Below are 17550 nucleotides of genomic sequence, written 5' to 3' on the forward strand. Positions count from 1 at the left end.
TACAACATGACTGTGATGGAATACTATTGTGCTATAAGAAATGACGAGCAGGATAGTTTCACAAAAACACGGTAAGACTTATATAAACTGATGCAAAGCGAAGTAGGTAGAATCAAAAGAACACTGTAAACAACAGTAGCAATATTTTAACGATGATCAACTGTGAAAGACTTAGCTACATCAAGACAATGATCCAAGACAATTCTAAAGGACCCAAGAGGGAAAATCTTATCCACATTCAGAGAAAAAACTGATAAACTCTGAGCACAGATTGACGCATACTTTTTTTCCTTTATTTTTCTTGGGGGTCTTTTGTGTTTTCTTCTGCAATGTGGCTAACATGGAAATATGTTTTGCATGGAAAAAAAGTGAATTAAATAAATACTGGTTGACATACTGTCTGACTTTGGGCAAGTCATTTTAAACTCTCTGAGTATCATCTCCTTCATAAAATTAGGGAAGTTAGTTTTAAAAAATCATGGACTTTTAGAACTGGAAGGAAATTTAGAGATCACTAAAAAAAAAAATTCCCACTATACTAATGAGAAAAATAAGGCCCAAAGAGGAGTAGTGTCTAGGGGGACAACCTGGGTCTTTTACCTCCAGGTTCAATGAATTTCCACTTCATCATGCTAACTCCTGATGTTTTACATTTCCTCTAGCTCTAAAATCTGCATACCCATGATCTCAAGTGATTTATATTAAAAAAACATCAAAATGATGTTATACCTCATATTACAGATGAAAAGGAAAAGGTGCCCTCTGAATCGAAACAACAATATGTCACGCCTAATCTGGCTTATATCTGTGACCAATCTGTTAACTGGATTATGAAGGCCATTAATTGAACAGTTCTTGATTTGTAAATAAAATTCTCATTAGAATGTTGTTTGGCTTTATTGTACATAGTTAAAAGCTCACCAAATTCCTCAGTTTTCTCTAATGTACAAAAGTCTGTTCTTCATGGCCAGTAACTATTTGCTTCAATTGAGAAGCTATTCATATCCCTGAGAGATGTACTTGTCTGACTGAACTCAATAAAATAACATTCATTTCAAGGACTATAAATAAAATTTATCATGACTAGCTCCCGGTGATATCTATTATGCACTTCTATGCAAACAAACTATTTAGATTTGATGCCTCTGGCAAAGTATTATTGCATTAGACATAAGCACCACCCAGCCTGGATCACCTTGCATTATTAATAATATTCCAGAACTTAGCAAATTAAAAGCAATCTGTCTGTTTACAGTCCTCCCCCCCCCACCAAATTCCATCTTTCTCTGCCTCTCATCAAAGTTATCACTCTGCTTTTCCTTTCAATGGAAGTTTTTTAACCACCATAAATATGTAAGAAATGTGATGTAATGGTAAAGGAAGAGGCTAGACAGGGTCAGAAAGTCAAAGACTCAAATTCCACCTCAGATATTAAAATGTATGAACTTGGACAAATCATTTGACCTCTATTTGTCTCAGTTTCTTCCTCTATAAAAACGGGATAATAATAGTTCCCACCTCACAAGGTTGTTGTGGGGCTCAAATGAGATAATATGGGTAAAGGGCTTCAGAAATCTTAAGTGTCATGTGAATGCTATTATTTTATGAGATAAACATGGGTTTTCCATGTTTCATAAAAGAAATAATACATGCCATACTATTTAGAACAGCTTTTAAAAAAAATTCAATCACAACGGTCAAAGGATATGAACAGTCTTCAGATGAAAATATTAAAACTGTCTATAGTCACAGGAAAAAATGCTCTAAATCACTATTGATTAGAGAAATGCAAATTAAAACAACTCTGAGGTACCACCTCATACCTATCAGATCAGCTAATATGATAAAAAAAAAGAAAATGATAAATGTTAGAGAAGATGTGAGAAAACTGGAACACTAATGCACTGTTGGTGGAGTTGTGAACTGATCCAATCATTCTGGAGAGCAATTTGCAACTATGCCCAAAAGGCTATAAAGCTGTGCATACCCTTTGATCCAGCAATAATACCACTACTAGGTCTGTATCCCGAATAGATCACAAAAAAAGGAAAGGGATCCACAAGTACAAAAATATTTATGGCATTTCTTTTTGTGGTAGCAAAGACTTGGAAATTGAAAGGATACCCATCAATTGGGGAATGGTTGAACAAGTTGCGGTATATGAATGTAATGGAATATTATTGTTCTATAAGAAATGATGAGCAAGTAGATTTCAGAAAAACCAACAAGGACTTACATGAACTGATACTCAGTGAAGTAAGTAGAACCAGAAGAATACTGTATACAGTAACAGCAACACTGTGTGATGACCAACTCTGATAGACTTAGCTCTTCTCAGCAATACAATGGTCTAAGACAATTCCAAAAGACTCAAGATGGAATACGCTACCCACATCCAAAGAAAGAACTATGGAGTCTGAATACAGATCGAAGCACACTACCTTCTCTTTTTTCTTTCTTTCTTGCGTTTTTTTCCCTTTTGTTCTAATTCTTTCACAACATGACTAATGTGGAAATATGTTTAATATGATTGTACATGTATAGCCTATATCAGACTGCATGCCATCTTGGGAAGGGGGAAATAGAGGGTGGGGGAGAAAAAAATTGGAATTCAAAATCTCAAAAAACTGAATGTTAAAAACTATCTTTACGTGTAATTGAAAAAAAAATACCATTAAGGTAAAAAAATTCAATCATGCTATTTACCTATGTGTGATATTTAACAGTATCTCTTTTCAGCCCAGAAACAATAAAGCTAGACAAGAGAGGTGCCTAACCAGAGACAATTAAGCATTCAACACCACAGAGAGAAAGGAACAATCAGCCAGAGCAGAAAATTAATCTTTTAATCCCTTTAAATGCCAGTTAAGAATGCATACAGCCCAACCAACCACATCTCACCTGAAGTAAACTTGACTTGATTTTCTTGGCAAAATATCAAAATATCAAAGCTAGTACCTGGATTGCCCGTTATACAGCATAATAAAAATAGTCAAAAAAAACAATATCCACAGGGGCTGGCTTCCCAAGAAAGGTGGGGTTCACAATGAATAAACAGGAATGGCCAGTCCTGAAGATGTAACTATAAGTTATCACTTAGGCACGCATATTAAAAGTAGTGGTGATTCAGAGGGAAAACACCCCTTGTGGACCGTGGCTTTTGAAAAATGATCCAGATATTGATCTTTAAATCACAATAATAACAGTTAACATTTATATAGCCCTTTAAAATCGGCAAAACACTTTACATACATTATCTCATTTGAGCTTGACAAACACATGAAATAAAGAGGAAAATGGGGCCCAAGGCAGAGGAAGAATTAAAATCCAGGTTCTTTACCTCCAAATCTCTCCACTCTTTCCAGGGCTGCCAAGCTGACATCAATTGATGTGCCAAAGCTTAACTCCCTAGAGAAACCCTAAGGTTTCATAAGCTGTTTACTCCTATTTACACACAATCCTAACAAGCCGAATGGGCTGTTTTTGAAAACCGAAGCAACATATCTTATAATCAAATTCGAAAGCTGGAAAGGAGCTCAAAGAGAATGAAAGGGCAGAAAAACATGACAGCTGGCCCAAGAGGACAGACCGAAAGGACTACTAAAAAGTGGGAACAAGACCTAAAAAGCACAGCGAATTAAAGGCCATTTAGGGTAGAAGCACAGAATACATATACCCTAAGAGGCCCGAAAGGCAGAACCGTATTGTAATACAGTACAATAATTTATATTCAGATTGATGACAATCATTTTAAAAACAGGTTACGTTCTGTTCATCCTTTTATTTTTTCATTCATTTTTAATATCATAATCATGTGTGGATGTAGGTTCTCATCCCACCTCACCCCCAAATGACCCAAGAAAAGCAAGTAACCAGAAACAACAGTAGAAATTACCACATCTGACAATGCACACAACATTCTGCTTCTGCAGTCTCTTTGTGGAGAGAAAGGAGACAGATATCATTGTCCATTCTTTAGAACCAGGATCAATTATTTATCACATCTATCTGTTACAATTACAGAATTCTCCCTTTGGATTATTACTACTACTAATAACAACAATAATAATAGCTAACATTTAGAAAGCAAGTACTATGTACCAGGCACTGTGCTAAGTGCTTCACAATTACATCATTTGAGACCTGTGAGGTAGGTGCTAGTATTATCCCCACTTTACAGACAAGGAAACTGAGGCAAACAGGTTAAGTGACTTGTGCCTTACTAAGTATGTTACAATTAGTATTTCATTTGATCTTTGATACAATAGTGTGAATTATAGTAGAATTATTTCCATTTTACAAATGAGGAAACCGGGGCAAACAGAAGTTAAGTGATTTGCCCAGGAATCAGCTGGTAAACATCTGAGGCAGAATCTGGACTGAGATCTTTCTGACTACAGGCGCAAAACACTGTGCACTATGGTGCCACCTAGCTCCCTACAGTATTAGATTCACTGTGTCTATTGATTTTATGATTCTTTTTATTTTACTCTGCATCAGTTTACACAGATCTTCCCATGTTTCTCCAAGTCACTCATTCTCATCACTGAATCATTCCATTCTATTACATTAATTTACCATAGTTCAGAAAAACTTCCCAATCAATGAGCATCTACTTTTTTCTAGCTCTGCTGCCACAAAAAAAAAACCCATACATTTTATAATATTGCTTCCTAACTTTCCCCCCAGAGGGGCCTAGTGTGTCATGGACCCCTCTGGACCCTTCTGACGCTCTGGGAAAATCTATGGCCCCCTTCTCAGATTAATGTTTTTAAGTGCACAAAGCCAGATACAAAAAATTACAATGGAAATCAATTTTACTGAAATACAATTTAATATTTATATGAATATCTCTCTTCATACACACACACACACACACACACACACACACACACACACACACATCTATGTATAAAAATAAAAGTTCATGGACCTTAGGTTAAGAACCTCTGTTTTGGAAAATCCTTTCCTAAGTTATTAAAGTGTGTGTGCATGTGTAAATTCAGACATTTCATACTTATACAGATAAGCTTCCAACTATCCAGAATAGTTGGAAAGAGCTGAAGATCTGTACCAAATACTGCACTATTATTCCAAAATACAACCTTAGGGTAGAAGAGTCAAGAATTAATACCACAGAACAGAACAAGGAGAACATTGTACATAGTAATAGCAACACTGTACAATGACCAACTTTGATAGACTTAGCTCCTCTCAGCAATGCAATGGTAATTCCAAAAGACTCCCATGATGGAAAATGCTAATTCAGAGAAAGCACTACGGAGTCTGAATGAACATCGATGCATACTATTTTCTTTTTTGTTGTTGTTTTTCATACTTTTGTTCTGATTCTTCTCTCACAATAAAAGGAAAAAAAAGCAGACTTCTTATTTGGTACAAAGGGAGAGCCAAAAAATTTACATGGATTTTCCAGAACATGGGGGCACCAGGTCCCTACACCACAATGTGGAAAGGATAACTTTATAAGCAAGACAAACCGGAGAAAATTTCAGAGAGAAGGCAGTAAGATTAAGGATGGCAGTGGGAAGCCAGGAGGAAGAGACAAGAGAATGAGTCAAGGATGATAGCAAGGTTATGGGACTGGGTGACTGGAAGTGTGGTGGTACCCTCCAATAGTAATAGAAAGGGTTTAGAGAGTATACAGGAGAAGAAAGTGATCATCAGTGTCAAAGGCTACAGAGGTACAAAGAGGTTAAGAAGGATCCAGATTAAGAAAAGACTATTAGATCTGCCAATGCAGAAAACACTGACAGTTTCAGAGAGAGTGATTTCAGCAGAATGATGAGGTCAGAAGCCAAACTTCAGAGGGTTTAGAATGGAGAGAGAATGCAGATTAAAGGAATGGGAAGTGGGCAGGAGGGGAGCAGGGTCCTCTGAGCAGGCAATGTAGAATAGGGAACAACAGAGTTTGTACAAGGACAGCTGAGGGTTCAGAATCACAGGGATAGGCAGCACATGAAAGGCTGGAAGTACTCCATCCACTGAGGAATGGAACCCAGAGTATCTGGATGGAGAGAGAGAGAGATCCATTGAGGGAAGCAGCTTGGGGATCTAATTAAGGGTGGGTCTGATTTGAGAAAGGCCTCTAGAACAGAGGTGCCAAACACTTCACCTTTGGGGAATGACGACTGACCCATATTAAAATGAAATTGGGAAATATTTAACAAAATAAACAAAAATACTATAGAACACAGATAAAATTAATATATGGTTTTCTAAGTCAATATGTGCTCCACAGGGAACTTTATGTACAGCTTCATGCCCTACCCCAATTTCTATTTGAGTTTAATATTACTGCTCTAGAGCACTGGCATCTTCAGACCTCTCCTGGGGCAAAGACAAACACACTACAGGCAGGTTGCCTGGACAGGGACTGTAGCAGGGCTCACTGGGAATTCCAAGGAGCACAGACACCCCAAGTCACAAAGGCAGTCAGGATTTGAACTCACATTCTCTGACACCAAGACCACCACTCTTTTTTGATGACACAAGTCCAAGGATTGTTTAGCATGCAAATCCACATTGGAAAGCATCACTGGGGAGCACGACCTATTCAGAAGTCACTTCTGAGCGTCCCCACCTGTGCAAAGAAGCAGACAAGATGATACTCCCAAAAGTCCACTGTCTAAAAACGAGGTACATGGACCCCCTCATTCTGATAACACAGAGTGTGACAGCAAGAGATAATGGGATTATATGGGTAGGAACTCTGAGAGCAGGGGTCGTTGGTAGGTAGCAGCCATTCATAAGTCAGGTTTTCATAACTTTGAGATTGCCAATCATACTGCGGGAGCTTTTTTAGGCAAGTATATATCTTAGACTCCATTCAAAGGAATATGGCTAACTGAATTACAAAAAGTCAGCATCACCTACAGAGTTTTCTTAGAAGAATATGTTTATCTATTTTACTTTTATATTTATTTCACAGTACTTCGTGTATTTTATATACTCTCCTAGAAACTACATTATTTTCTATTCCACAAAAGCACAATCTCAGCGACTTTATCCAGGCTGTCTTCCATGCCAGGAATGCACTTCCTCCTCACCTCAAAAATAATGCCTAACCTCCTTCAAGGCTCAGCTCAAGTGCCAGGAGAAGATTTTCATGATCCTCCTTTCTTCTCCTTCACTCCCCAACACAGACAAGTTGGTTCTCTCTCCCTTTTCAAATGATCATGAAGTTTCTTATCTACTTACATGTCATATCACTGCAAGAGAACATAATAAGCGTTAGGTCAGGAGCCGCTTTTTGTCTTTCAATCCCCAGTGCTTACCACAGTGCCCTGAAGATAGGTGGCATTTAATAAATTTAATAAATAAATTATGTCCCACTCCCCAGGAAGAGATTCATGACAACTATGTTCCATCACTGAATGAAAAAGGCACACTCTGCCTAAAAAATTCTGCTAGATTCCTAAGAGACAATGAGTACTTAACACTAGAATAACTTGAGAAAATGCTGCTACAATAAACATATCCTACCGGTGATGACATTTTTGAATACAGTGGCTTTCTAAAAAGCGACATGTGAAAACATTGTCGAAAGAAAATTTCCCCAACATCATATATTTAAATGTTGTTCAAATAATTCTCCTCCCAGTAATTTCTTTAAAACACTGGCACTTGAATCATAACAAATAGTACAGTTGCCAGAGATGATTAAGCAAGTTAAGAGACATGAGGTGATCTTCTCACTGAGGCAGCTATAGTGGTATAGTGTATAACATGCTGGACTTTGAGTTAGGAAGACGAGTTCAAATGCTGCCTCGAGACATCATAGAGCAATTTAATCCTGAACGAGTCCAAATTTAAGCTTTCTCAGCCTCACTTTGGGCATCAAGGTGGCACAGTGGAGATGGAATGCAGGGTCTGGAGTCAGGAAGACTCATCTTCCAGAGTTCAAATCTGGCCTCCAACACTTACTAGTTGTGTGATCCTGGGTGAGTCACTTAACCCTGTTTGCCTCAGTTTCTTCATCTGTAAAACAAGCTAGGGAAGGAAAAAGCAAACCACTCCAGTATCTCTGCCAAGAAAGCCCCAAATGTGGTCAGGAAGAGTCATACACAACTGAAGCAAATGAACAGCAACAGCCTCAGTTTCCTCATCTGTAAAATGAAGTTAACAGCAGCACCTATTTCATAGGGTTGCTGTGAAAACCAAATGAGAAAATGCATACATAGTTCTGTTATAATGTGTTTAAAAAACACCAATCTGTTCCAACCCAATTGATATAAGAGATCATTCTGAGTATAACTCAAATTTTGAATTGGCTTCTGCCTAATTTCTTCCACGAGAAATGAAAAAACTCAGAAAACTACCCCACTTCACGATAACTCACAAGCTATACAACACATCAGACTTACCCACTCACACAAACAAACTTTCAGGTCTTGGTCAAAGTAAAGCACCCTATTTATTGTATATATCTTCTGATGAAGTAGGAGCTCTGAGGGGAGAAGAGCTGGTTTGCACCACACCCTCACTCCCATCCTCTTCCACCACAGTCAGTGGGCCTAATTTGCCCAGCCTGTGGGACGCAGATAGAGCCACTACATATGTATAAAACTGTACTATCATTTTTTTTTTGGTTAGGTTCCTATTTTTTTTTATGTGTTACTGATGAAATTCTTAAGTGGCCCCTAACTCCATCTTCCTTATAAATTCTGTGGGTTTTACTGTGTGATTTTGCATAGCAAGGTGCTTTCTAGGAACACGTATGTCCATTAGAGTAGAATTGCCTTTATATGTTAAAGCACTTAAAGAAGGAAGAGGAGGAGAAGAAGGAAAAGGCGTGCCGGGGGAAGTACACCTGATGTACTTTTCAATTTAATCAATGTTGCTAAGGTTCTCCATCACTTTCCTAAGTCTAGACAGTCAACAAAACAATATATCAAGCTCTGATTTATAGCATTTACTGATTTCCCAGGTGTGAATGCTTAAGCTGAAAATTTAACAATGGGCTCTCAGCCCAGTGGAGCTTGCTACAGAACCCCAGATTTCAGTTTATACTACTCTTGGTAGAAATAAGTGACTTCTCTTAGTAGCTGGCTAGACTGCCACCGATGTGACCCTTTTTCATCAGCCTTGGACAGCTGGTGCCCTGCCTGCCCTGTTATTTCTTGGAATCAATTTTCCTCTGGCCCAACATGATTCACTGAAACAGAGACTGACAAAGCAATTTTTGATGATCCTGGCGGAGGAAGCTCATTACTCCTCATGTAGGATCACATTCAAAAGTACATGCTAGGCTAGAGCAGGAGCTCTCAACCTGGCATCCACAGACCAGCAGCTCCAGTGGCAGATTTCTGGGGGTCTATAAATCTAGATGAGAAAAATGTACATCTTTTCTTTTCCCACTAATCTCTAACCAAAATTTAGCATTTTCTTCCATTGTGATTTTTTTTCACTTGTTCTTACAAGGGGCCAGTAGGTTTCACCAGATTGCCAAAGAGGTCCAGGATACAAAAGGTTAAAAACTCATGGGATAAAGGGATACTATCTGAATGTTGCAGTACCTTTTTTTACTTCCTTCCTCTGATTTCGTTATGTGGACTTTCAGAAATGGGCTGGGAGCAGATAGAATAATCAGGGACTAGGGAGGATAACCATGACCATTCCACCAGAAGCTATAGTGCCATGATGAATGGCACTATGGAAACCACCATATCAGAGACCACTTCAGATCCTAGGACAGTTACAGTGAATGAAGGCCAAGAGGAGAAAAGATCCAGAGCTTCTGAGACTACTGATGGTATGAATACTAGCTTAGCTGCTGACCTCAGGAAGTTGCATTCCTAAAATGGAGATTAAGAGTAGACAGAACCCCTTTACTGTCTTCTCAGCTTTCCTGGGTTTTGTTCATTTGTTTCAGAGTTTTGATTTTTTAAGTCCATAAGTCTGAGATACTACATAACCCCTTTCACCATTTTTTTTCTTAAATTGCATATATCTAAGGATATATCTGTCCAACTACACTCAAGGGTCTGGGAGAAAAACAGAAAAAAAAATGACTAGGAGATAATCAGATTCAAACACTAGTGTTTGGTCTCTTTCCCTGTTTTACTTTACTGTAACACACAATAAACTTGTCGTCACAGAGTGAATGTACTGGGAAGTGACCTGAAAGGATGGAATCCACAATTGGATGGGGATTGGGAGATAGGTAAAGAGGGCAAATTTCACATTTTAATATTTTGATATTTTATTCTAATCCCTACATTAACGTGAGACCTTGTCAGCAAGAGAAGGGATACCACAGCTGTTTCAAAGGCATCAAAAGAGTCGGTCACTGGGGGTTTAGGATATTGCAATTTCTATTGCTATTCTCCACCCACCTCCCCATCCTTCAGAGAGATGGCTTAAGTAGATTCCACACAATAAACAATTCATGTACAGTAGTGAGATAATTAAACCACCTTTCTGGATGAGTAAAGCGACACATTATCTTTCCAAAGGCTTAAGGAAGGCAAATCAAAGGCTAGTGTAAAAGATTTTGAAACAGCCCCTCAGGTGAGAGACCCTTGGATCCAGTTTCAAACGTAATACTCTCTCATTCATTCAGGTAGGCCAGTCATGGTACAGAGAAATGGGTCATAACATCCTGCAACTCCTAAGAAAAAAGGTTAATGATGTAGCACAGTGCCTGATAATAATTAGTTGTATAAATTATATCTACCACTCAGCGCTTTCAGACTAATCCTGAAAAAGTCTTGTGATAATCTTTCCGACATGGTAACCAAGATATCTTCTTTATCCATTCTCTCCTTCTCCTATGCCTATGTGATATTCTAAGTCATTTAACAACAACGTTTATTAAGGACTTCTGTGTACAGACTACTAGGACAGACACAAAGTCTGGATAAGCCCCTGCCCTCAGGAAGTTTATAGTCTAAGAAGAGTCAGCACCCATGTACTTCAAATATATTGTATCATATGAACATAACAATTTTGTGAGGTAGCTACTATAAATATTTTATCCCCATTATAACAGATGAGGAAGCTGAAGTTCAGAGATGTTAAATGACTTCTATATCACATAGCTTAGTAAATGTTGGGGCAACCTTCAGCTAGACCCATATTCAATTCTTTGTAAAAAGCAGATGACAGGATTTAAGAAGTGGGTTCTTACATTATGGCCAACATGATATCACAGGGAAAATGGCCTAAGACCATCTCTCCTGCCACCACAAAAAGACTGTCTCTGTCACTCTGATCCCTTGTTCACTGGGTTCAAAATCTCTGTTAAAAGTGTCAGGACTCTCAGAAATCAATGACACTTTCAGAGACAAAAAATAGCATGTATCACAACACACTAATCATGCGGGTGTTACAGCTTCCTTGACTGTCTTAAAATCAATAAGGCTTTGCAAGCTAAAAATAATACATATATATGCTGCTTTATAATAGCAATCTATGCTCTGTGGCTCTCCCGGAAAGTATGAGTTGTTACTTGAAAGATTTTTTTTTCATTTTTTTCTTGTTTCTCTTATTGATCTTTTAAATTCCCCATGTTATGCAGCTGGCTGGATTTCTTTTCCTCCAGTTTCAAATCTAACCCAATGGTAGGTGAGAATCACAGGTCAAAATAATTATATCTTGCTGCTCTAGAGCCACATTTTTTTCTCTTTCCATAAACTGAATCTATATTTTTCAAATGATTATCCATTTTACCCCTAGACAATTGCTCTTAATTCTATTCCTATCAATTTCTCAGCAGGAGCCACTTTGTTACATAGATCCCTTTCACATATACTGTCATTTTTTTAAGAAATAACTGAACTATAAGCCCCTCTAAACGTAAGGACTTGTTAAAATCTAAACCTAAAGACTTTTTAAATTTATTAGCTTATGATTCCTAGATTCACTCAATTCCACATGTATAAGTATGTATAGCTGAGTACATGACTACATGCATGCATATACAAAGTATACTTATACATGTGTAGTTGAGTAAACCTAGGAATGGGAAGCTCATGAATTTAATAAATACTTAGGTGAGTTTAGAGGGGCTACATAGCTCAATTATTTTTTAAAAATACAATATGTGTGAAAGTGATGTGCCAGAAAGTGGATTCTGCTGAGGAACTGATATGCATATAAGTATATGTAGCTGAGTACATGATTTTATGCATGTATACATGCATACTTATATAGATAGATGATAAATCTAAGACACTTATATATGCATAGTTATATATGTGCAGTTGAGTCTATGCATGTATATGCCTCAACTGTAAAATGGGGAAAATAATAGCACCTACTTCCCAGGGTTGGTGTGAAAATCAAATGAAATAATTATTTTATATCATATATATATATATATATGTATATATATATTATATTATTTATATCAAGTGATATATTATATTATATATAATATATTATATATGTTATAATGCTGGAGGAGCTTTGGGATAATAAATACACTAACACACTATTGGTAAAGCCACGAGTTAGTCTAACCATTCTGGAAAACAATTTAAATTACGCAAGAAAAACCACAAAACCATTTATACTCATTGTCCCAGAGATCCTACTAATGCCAAAAAGAAAGGTCTCATATACACCAAAACATGCAGAGCAGAATTTCTGCAGTAGCAAAAAACAGAAACAAATTAGTTATCCGCCACTGCTAGGAGAATGGCTAAACAAAGTGTTACCATAAATGTTAATTTGTGTAAATGGGATTTATTTTGCACCATAAGAAACTATGAATATGAGCAATTCTGAAAAATTTAAGACTCAGGAATTGATGCAAAATTAGGAAAGCAAGGCCAGGAGAACAAAACGTACAATAACCATAACAACGTGAATGAAAACAGCATTAAATTTCAAAAAACTGCAATGACCAATCTTGTGCTAGGAGAAACAGATGATAAAACATATGAGGACATAAGTTCCTTGGGATCAAGGACTATTTTATCTTGTATGTTCAGTGTACAGCATAGTGCCTTTTAGAAAACAGGAATCTAATGAGTACTCACGGAATTTAATTGAATTTCTTTCCTGTAGGTAAAGACTACAGAAATAGAATGTGACATATGAATCAGACATAGGCATTTTGAAGGTCAGTTTTGATTGACCATTTTTCTTTCTTACAAGAGCAGATTCAGGAGAGGGAACAGTGAGAAACGACTGATTTTGTCAAAAGGCATCAATAAAACATTAAATATAGTTTTAAAGAACAAAAGTAACAGGATGGAAATGCCTTTTTTAAATGTTATGAGCGGGGGCAGCTAGGTGGCACAGTGGATAGAGCACTGGCCCTGAAATCAGGAGAATCTGAGTTCAAATCTGGCCTCAGACCAAGCATTTGACACTTACTAGCTGTGTGACCCTGGGCAAGTCACTAAACCCTAATCGCCAAATAAATAAATAAATAAATAAACAAACAAATAAATAAATGGGTGAATAAATAAATGAATAAACAAGTAAATGAATGAATGAATAAATAAAATGTTATGAGCATGATTAGAAATTTAAATAATTAATGCTATCATTTCTTAAGCATTACCAAGTACTGACTGAGCACCAATGTGGGCATAATACAAAAGTAATAGAAGAAATCACTGCTTTGAAAGGTGTGTTGAAATAATTAAGAAATAACTGGGCTGGGCGGGGCAAGGCGGGGGGGGGGGCAGCTAGGTGGCATAGTGAATACAGCACCAGCCCTGGATTCAGGAGAACCTAAGTTCAAACCCGAACTCAGACACATAACACTTACTAGCTCTGTGACCCTGGGCAAGTCACTTAACTCAACCGCCTAGCCAAACAAAAAAAAAAAGAAAAAAGTAAAGAAATAACTAGGAAACAATGGAAGGATAAACTGTTTGGTGCTAATCAAGTACAACAGGAGCACAAATAATGAAGAGATCAGTTTAGATTGTATTAGACCAGAAACGGCTCCTGACAAGATGCGGAATCTGAGCTAGACTTTCAAGGCTGGTCCAAATTTAGATAAAGGAGAACTGCTGAGAAGCAACAAATGGGGAGAGAGAACATTCAAGGTGGGGACAAGAGAATGAGCAAAGGAAGGATGGAAAGGGGGAAAAAAAAGAGGTCCATATTTTCCAAGAACTGATAGTGTTAGTCAAAAAGAGGGTTTTTTTAAAAAAGATATTTACCTAGAATAACTACAATCAAAAAATGAAACAAAACCTATGAATTCACAGGTAATAAAAATCAAATGTCATTATTTCTAAGAGAAGTATTTACAAATATTGCAGAAATTCCATGTATATGTATGTGTATATATGTGTGTATATGTGTATATATATATATGTATGTATGTATTTGAATCTATTTCTCTCCCATCTTGTTCAACATAAATTTTCACATCAAGCTGATGACAAAAGGATGCGATAGAAACCATGAAAAATAACTCCAAACCTAAATATCTCCAAAGAGTTATGCTTGACTATCCATAGGCTTAGGAAAAATTTCAATGAAGTTTCTTTCTTTCTTTCTTCTTTCTTTTTCTTTCTTTCTTTCTTTCTTTCTTTCTTTCTTTCTTTCTTTCTTTCTTTTTTTTTAACTAGACCTGTGTTCACTGGCACAGGGAACTCTCAGTGAGGATCAACAACTATGTGGCAAATTACAACCTATGAGAGTTGCCCTGAAAAGCTAAGTGACTATGCAGGGATGGTCACAGGCTCAGGGTATGTCCAAGGAAGGGCTCTGAACTCGGAGCTTCCTAAGCACCTGTTGTGCTACATAGCCTCTCACCCTGCAGTTTATCTGAGGGAAAATGTCGCTTTAAAATTTATTTTCAGTTAACACGAATTCTTCTCGGGTACCATTTACAAAGAAAATCACTCACTAGTTATTTGTTCAAGAAAAATGTTAATGTTTTGTTCCTGAAAAAAAATATCTGAAACCATTTCTGTCAGCAAGAAACTTAAGTGACAACTTTGAAGAGGTTGGAAGACTTGTGAAAGAATTATTAAACTCTGTTAGCAACACAGAGATGAAGGGGAACAGACAGAAACAAATGGCTGAGGAAGTAGTCACAAGGATGAAAAATGCTATCTACCTCCAGAGAGAAAACCGACAGACTCTGAGTGTAGACTAAAGTGTAATTTTTTCACTTTATTTTTCTTGCCTTTTCTGGGCAACATGGCTAGTATGGAAACATGTTTTGCATGATTTCATATGTATAATTGATGTCGTATTGCTTGCCTTCTCAATGGGCGGCAGAAAGGTGAAGGAAGAAAATTCACAACTCAAAAAAAACTTAAATTAATATTAAAAATACATAATAAATTTGGAAGAAAAAAAAGGAATTGGACACAGGAAACTTCACACTCCAATTTCATGCTCAATAACCCTTCCAATATGGGAAAAACAGTCTGGGAAATCTAATCAATAAGGGATTGGGGCAGGGGTGAGGGAGCCCAAAATGAAAAACAAAGCCCAACTCTGGGAGGCCAGAAACCCAGGCTCTGGTCCAAGTTGTACTTGTCACGTAACTTGAGATGACCCCCATCCCTTTCCAAGTGTAACAGATGAAAAGCCGGACCAGCTCCTCCTGACCTGCTCTGCCTCTAAGCAGCCTCTTCTTATCTGGTGCAGAAACAGGGAAGTGATTTCAGAGTCAACCCCTGACCCTTCCATAACTACTGGACACCCAGTTAGCAGAAGGCTGAAAAAGAAAGCAGGTCTACTTATGGAACAGCCTGCAGGGTTCACAGACAGGTCAGAGGAACATTTCACCATGTAACATCCTGGCCTCTCCCCCTCCCCTCCCTTCCCCCCAACCTCACTGCGATGGGGAGAAGGCCCTGCAAACTCCAAGGCTCTCACGGTGGTCTGCAAGCTCGGGCAAGGTCTTCAGGATCTGGAGACTTTTCAAGCGTGGGCCCGGGGCTAGATCATGGGTGCCTCTTGTCTCAGGACTAGCCTCACTAAATTGAAAGAGGATTATAAAGGGCTTGTGTTCAATATATATGTAAGAAATTGAGTGAAATTTGTAAGAGTAAGAACCATTCTTACAAATGATAATAATCAAAGGAAATGAACAGACAGTTGTCAAAGGAAGCTATCAGTAATGATATGAAAAAGAAGCTCCAAATGACTAAGTATAGAAATACAAATTAAATATTTACAAAGTTCTACTTCATACTCTTCAGACTGGCAAAGATCACCAAAAAAAAAAAAAAAGAAAAAAAAGAAAGAAAAGAAAAAAAGAGAGAGAGAGGAAAATCACAAATTTTGGAGATGTTCCATCTCAAAGGCTCTGGCCATTTTCAGTGAGTGCCCCCCATGCCTGGAATGTTCTCCCTCCTTATTCCTACCTCCTAGTTTTCTTCAAGTCCTAGCTAAAACCCCACCTTCTACAGTGAGCCTTTCCCAATTCTTCTTAATTCTACTACCTTCTCTCCACTGATTTCCTATTTGTGCTGTATATAGCTTCCTTGTACATAGTTGCTTGCATGCTGTCTCCCATTAGAGCTCCTTGAGGCTATCTTTTTTTTTATTTCCCCAGAGCTTAGCATAGTGCCTGGTACACAGTTGGCACTTAATAAATGTTTGCTTTTTCTTTTCTTTTTTTGGAGGCAATCAGGGGTTAAATGACTTGTCCAAGATCACACTGCTACCAAGTGTGTGAGGCCGCATTTGAACTCAGGTCCTCCTGACTCCAGGGCCAGTGCTCTATCTACTGCATGACCTACCTGCCCCCCCTTTCTTGTTGTTTTGGAGAGTTTTTTTGGAGGAACCTCTTTAGGAAATAAGATACATTGATTCAGTTCTGGTGGGGCTATAAATTGGCCCAGATGTCTGGAAAGCGATTTGGAACTATGTCCAGAAATCTATCAAACTATGTATACCACTGATCCAATCACAGCATGAATTTAAATCAAAGGAAGAAGAAAATGACTCATATTTACAAAAATATTTATAGCAGCTCTTTTATGATGGCAAAGAACTGGAAAATAAGAGGGTTCCCATCAACTGGAGAATCTTTGAATAGATTATAGTATATAAATGTATTTTGCTGCTAAGAAATGATGAATGGCATGGTTACAGAGAAATGTGGGAAAAGTCATATGAAGTTATGCAAAGTGAAATGAGCAGAAACATGAAAACAACTTCTACAAGAAAAAACATCATTGTAAAGGCAAATTACTTTGAAAGAAGTAAAAACTCTGATCGATGCAATAACCATCACAAATTCCAGATGACCAACGATGAAGCATGCTACCCACCCCCTGCTAACGAGGTAAAGAACTCAAGATATAAAACAAAACAAAGTTTTTGGACATGGCCAATGTAAAGCTACATGGCTGATAGAGCACTAGGTCTGGAGTCAGGAAGAGTCATCTTGACTTGAGCTGGACCAAAACATAAACTCCATAGAGAACAATATCTATCATAGGTTTGTTGTGAAAAACCGAATGAGGTAATGCACAGTTTTGCTATAAAGTATTTAAAAAACACCAATTTGTTCCAACCCAGCTGATAACAAGGGAACATTCTGAGCATAATTGAAATTTTGAGTCTGCCTCTGTCCAATTTCTTCCACAAGAGATG

General features: G+C 37.7%; 1 protein-coding gene across 10 annotated transcripts in view; it reads right to left on the reverse strand.

The window, feature by feature from the left end:
* The window catches only part of L3MBTL4 (L3MBTL histone methyl-lysine binding protein 4), a 483848-nt gene that overhangs the window by 363447 nt on the left and 102851 nt on the right, over positions 1-17550 (reverse strand). The window contains exon 1 of one of the 10 annotated variants that reach the window (XM_020974983.2): positions 6471-6576. The exons of the other annotated variants lie outside the window; for them this stretch is intronic. The gene's annotated coding sequence lies outside the window, so the exon portion shown is untranslated. Of the gene's footprint in view, positions 1-6470; positions 6577-17550 lie in introns of those variants that run through there. 10 annotated transcript variants of the gene reach the window in all.

This window comes from Phascolarctos cinereus, unplaced genomic scaffold, assembly GCF_003287225.1.
Source record: "Phascolarctos cinereus isolate Bilbo 61053 unplaced genomic scaffold, phaCin_HiC Scaffold_4;HRSCAF=312, whole genome shotgun sequence".
Lineage (NCBI taxonomy): Eukaryota > Metazoa > Chordata > Mammalia > Diprotodontia > Phascolarctidae > Phascolarctos > Phascolarctos cinereus.